The 5,802-nt window shown below is 27.0% G+C and overlaps 1 pseudogene; it reads right to left on the bottom strand.

Annotated features, from left to right (window-relative positions):
- Nucleotides 1-3,618: 3,618 nt before the first annotated feature.
- On the bottom strand, nucleotides 3,619-5,489 carry LOC118069903 (serine/threonine-protein kinase D3-like; annotated as a pseudogene).
- Between the last annotated feature and the right edge of the window lie 313 nt (nucleotides 5,490-5,802).

Raw genomic sequence — 5,802 nt, 5'->3', positions numbered from 1 at the left:
ATATTCTATGACTAAATTCTCCTCCGGCCCTGCCCCTCTTAAAATAATTTTCCTACTCCAAACATCTTATTTCCCCCTATTTTAATTATTTCCCCTCATTTTTGACAGCTACAAACATTTTGTTTATAAATAATAAACAGTGTACAGTGTCAATTTTATAAATGTAAACATAACTCGTGTTGACATGTATTCGAGAGGCGAGTTATCATAGATATCTAAAGATTTTTGTAAGTAATTATCAAATTTAAATTTAATTTAATATTACAGGTTATAATGTAATTAAATATAATTGATATCAATTATATTTTATTATGATTTATCTCAATTTTAGAGCCGGCTTTCAAGTACTCTTTGGAAATTAAGCGATAGTAGTCAAAAAATGATCAATTATGTGGTACATTCCAATGATAATAAGAAAAAAGAAGCAAAAGTTATAGTACAAAAAAATGATTAAAGGTGAATACAAAAAAGGAGATAATTGTGTTATTATCGAAGATGTTATTATCAGTGGAAGTAGTATTTTAGAAAAGACTTAACTCCAGAAGGTTTGAACGTTACTAAAGCATTAGTAATATAGACCGAGAACAAAGTGGCAAAAAAATATAGAAAATGCTGGTATTAAAGTAAGAAGTTTGTATACTCTACCAAGTTAATGAAGGATCTTTTTGAAGCTGTTAAAATTACTTTAGAACGATTAAAAATGTTTCTCAATACATAAAAGAATATTCAGCACCATTGATAACATTGAATAAAGGTAAAAATTAATATAAATTTTAAAACATTGCAAAACAACATTCATGGAACATAAATGATTGATTTTTAAATCTTGTTGTTACCACAGGTAGCGAGGGCGTAAATCGTCTTCGATAAAAATGAAAAGTCAAGCTAGCCTGCAGGATACTTCTTATTGTACTCTCTGCAAGAGTGCTTGTGATACATTCACTAATTTTTTATTGTAACTCATAAGTAATATGTTTTTTTTAAATATATAGTCAAGCAAGTGATGATTGTTTGTTGTAAATTTATAATTGTTTTAGACATAAATCATAGCGTTTGTTTTGCATCTAAAAATAATTTTTTTTCATTTTTTAACAAAAATCATTAAGAAAAGAACATTCTTTATAAGACACCTTATAAATATTTATTAGATTAATTTGTGTAGAATGATTGCAAATGATATTGGCGTTAAGGAGATTAATTGCATTGACTGCTATTAAAATATTGTGAACTGATGCTTGATTTGAGGTAAGTAAAAATAGTCAATTTAATGTTAAAAATTTTTTCACAGCGACAAAGACGATTATGACAAATTGGAAATTAAGATCGAAAGGAAACTTTTTGATTATATCATCACGTTTTACTTATAATTTTAATCCTGAAAAGCAAGTCTTCAATGTATAAATGTCTAGTGATAGACATATATAGTTTGCAATGTCTAGTGATAAAAAAGATCCCAATTACATAATTTATCTCGTTAATATATTATATTATATATTTTATATATATAAGGAATTCAGATATAAATTGTAGAGTTCAAAATATGAATTGTTATTGTAAAGACCGTTAACAGTATATTATGCAGTGAAGTGAATATTATTTTTACTTTTCAGTAAACATAGTTAATAGTTTGTCTTCGATTCACTTAATAGAACTGCTCATTTATTAAATATCTCTGTATGGATAATTAAATAAAAAATTTTCTTATCATATCATTGCAAATACGTATGATATTTTTCTCAAAAAAGAATTAGATCTTTTCAAGAATGAGAATGTACTATGTTTCAAATATTAATAAAAATAAGAAAAAAATAAAAGTATTTTTTGTGATTATCATTAACATTTATTAATATGTATATTGAAAAATAACAAAAATAATGAATTGTTATGACTGAAGTCATAACATTTTTATAATTTAATAAATGTAACATTTAAATTCACTGAAGACACACTGTTTATTATTTATAAACAAAAATGAATACTGTTTCATTTCTGCTTCTGAAAGAGAGTGAAGGAATAATGTTACCTAAAAAAATAAAAAAACTAAAATAAGTGATGACATTTCTGTGATTACGTTTCTGTGATTAAGAATGTTTCCTCGATCTTGTAAATATGTTTTGAAGCTTCTTTGACACCATCTAAACTCCTGTACCAGATACTGGATGAATAGTTACCAAATCCGCCCACTCCGAGATTTATACAATCCTTTAGAATATTGCAGAGCTACTGTGTTACGGATATCTCAAAATTTTTAGTCTTCCATGATCAAAATTTATGTTTTAATGCTTTATAAAATCATCAATTATGTCTACGTGGATTTTTAAAATAACATGTGGGGTCCACAAGTTCAGCTAATTCTAAAATATCATTAGTTTTTGTCATGTCAGCTGCTAATCAAAGAGTTGTCCCATGAGCTCGAAAAGCTTGGCAGCCAGCTGATTCATAGTAAGCTTTGATCTAGATGCATAATCCATTATCAAACGATTATGTGATGATTCTGTAAACATATTAAATATTTAAAAATCAATCATTCATTTTATGAATGTTTGTTTTGCAATGTTTTGAAATTTATATTAATTTTTACCTTTATTCAATGTTATCAATGGTGCTGAATATTTATCACTATCTAGTGTCGGTAATGATCCAGCCAAATAAAAATATAATGAATCTTCTCCAACATAATAGTCAACTAGTGCAGTCCTTAATTTAAAGGAATATGTTTCTTGGAAGACTCTGATGAATCGAACGTTTCAATACCTAATATCTCACTAATGGAATTTCCTTATAGTATTTCGATCCTGTATCACTTTGAAATAATGTTATTGCTTTTGAATCAAGACGCCAGTAATGTCTACGTAGAGCTGAATCACGACTGGTGTAATGAATCATCCAACCTTCTTTTAAAATTTTTGCACCGCATTTTTTTGTATGTTTCACACTTTGTACAATTCTCATGAAAGGTATATATTGCTTAAAGGAGATTTATAAAGCAGATACATTAAAATAGAAAATATCGATGATAATTAATATTGATGAATTAATCATTATTCAATTTGATTTGAAAACTTCGGTACGTTTCTGATCTTTAAAAAAAATATGAATTCATGTATTCAATGGTCATATAAACAAATTGTATTAAATTATGAGTCTGAGAACAGAGTTTACGACAGCTTCAAATAATATTTATATCTGCAAATGTATTTGAAATAAAGTAGGTACGTTGTAACTTGTACTCTTTTTACTTTATAATAATTTCAAAAACATTGAATTTAACAGGTATTATTTCAGCAAAAAAATCTTATATTCTTGATATGTAAAATACGTATTACTATATGCATATGAATATAGAAAAACTTACTCTGATGAGTTTGGTTGACAAGAGTTGGAAGTGGTTCGTCAGAAATGTTCAGTTGTTGCTGTAATGAAAAATAATCGTACATCCAATAGAAAAAATTATAGTGTCGGAATGAAGTAATGTCAATAATTGACTATAAATTTATAATTTCATTAAATTCAATTTAATCAATAATCGTAAACTTAATAATTGTCATACAAAGTATACTACAAATTATAAGTTTTTTGATTATTCATAGTTAAATTCTAGTCTTAATAAACTTACATTTATATTTCGCCAACTTGGTGTTCATTTAACAGTTGATATGATTCATGCTGAGATGAATTTGGGGAAGACTCGACATCACATCCATATCACCATCTTCTTTACCTTCATCAAATTTTCCTTCATGATCTCCTGGATCACTATCTGAACACTCTGTTCCTAATAGAAAAATAAATATTACTTAATTTTTATAAATTTTTAATTATTATTAAATAAATGTATAGTGATTAAAAAATTATAAATGTTACCACCACAATTATCCTTTGAATTTTCACCAATACAATCTTAGGAATTTTGTCTATACATTTTTTATGAATATATAGTGACAATCTTTGCACTGTAGACCTTGCTTAAAAAGTCCACGTAAAAGTTTTTTACAATACCCACATATTGTTGGTCTGGTATAGCTATGGACAACAAACGTATGAGGTATTTTAATTCGAGATATCATTTCTCGGTCTGTCCAGGGAATTTTATCTCCCAAAGATGATGAATTGGACTGTTTAGAAGTTGTAACAGACTGTAAAAATAAAAAATATGCATATACTTTTAAGTAGGCCAAGTAAAACTACGAATAATTAGAGCGTTTGAAAGAGTCTTAAACTTACAGAAGTATTATTTTGGCTGAGATTAAATGCTCCCATATTTTGATTATCGTCACAAGCACCTCCAAAACTACTTGTAGAACCTTGACTGGGTGATCTAGGCACATTTAGCATTGTTGAACTACGCCTTTGTTTATTTGAATCTTGTATACAATTGTTTGGAATTTTTACAACACATCTTTTGTGATAATTCATGCCACATCCTTCACATTTGAGACCTTGTTTCACTAATCCAAAAAGCATTTCACCACAAAAATTGCAAAAAGTAGGTGTTTTGTATGAATGTACAGATAAAGTATGGGTCGTACATAATCTCTTCGGTTGGTACTTGGGCTATAATTAAGTAAATATCAAAAATATTTATTTTATAAATTTAAAATAAGTATAATGTAATAAATAAATTTTTAACGTACTTTTTATACAATTTCAATTAATGTTTCGTCAACTATTTCTGCGGCATTTTTAATAAGTTGTAAAACATTTGATGAGTTGTAGTCATGCTTGAATAAAAGCAATCTTTCAAATAATTGATTCAGCCCATGATCAGGGCATTTAGTAATTATAAAATTACATGCATATTCTTTTAGTGTTTTTAATGTTAAGGCACTTGCCTCTATACTAACAGTATCACGTAATAAACCGAATTGAAAAAGGAATGTAACATTTGCTCCGTCCATGGTAGATTTTTGTGTGTCAATTAATATATAAAAACATACTCTATGATTTATGTCTAAAACAATTATAAAATTTACAACAAACAATCATCACTTGCTTGACTATATATTTAAAAAAAACATTATTAATTATGAGTTACAATAAAAAATTAGTGAATGTATCACAAGCACTCTTGCAGAGATACAATAAGAAGTATCCTGCAGGCTAGGCTTGACTTTTCATTTTTTATCGAAGACGATTTTACGCCCTCGCTACCTGTGGTAACAACAAGATTTAAAAATCAATCATTTATGTTCATGAATGTTTGTTTTGCAATGTTTTAAAATTTATATTAATTTTTACCTTTATTCAATGTTATCAATGGTGCTGAATATTCTTTTATGTATTGAGAAACATTTTTAATCGTTTCTAAAGTAATTTTAACAGCTTCAAAAAGATACTTCATTAACTTGGTAAGAGTATACAAACTTCTTACTTTAATACCAGCATTTTCTATATTTTTTTTGCCACTTTGTTCTCGGTCTATAATTACTAATGCTTTAGTAACGTTCAAACCTTCTGGAGTTAAGTCTTTCTAAAATACTACTTCCACTGATAATAACATCTTCGATAATAACACAATTATCTCCTTTTTTGTATTCATCTTTAATCATTTTTTTTGTACTATAACTTTTGCTTCTTTTTTCTTATTATCATTGGAATGTACCACATAATTGATCAATTTTTGACTACTATCGCTTAATTTCCAAAGAGTACTTGAAAGCCGGCTCTAAAATTGAGATAAATCATAATAAATATAATTGATATCAATTATATTTTAATTACATTATAACCTGTAATATAAATTAAATTTAAATTTGATAATTACTTACAAAAATCTTTAGATATCCTATGATAACTCGCCTC

The sequence above is a fragment of the Chelonus insularis genome, unplaced genomic scaffold (assembly GCF_013357705.1).
Source record: "Chelonus insularis isolate UGA/USDA-ARS -01 unplaced genomic scaffold, ASM1335770v1 contig_487_pilon, whole genome shotgun sequence".
In the NCBI taxonomy this organism is placed as follows: Eukaryota; Metazoa; Arthropoda; class Insecta; order Hymenoptera; family Braconidae; genus Chelonus; species Chelonus insularis.
This window is presented reverse-complemented; position numbering and strand designations above follow the sequence as displayed.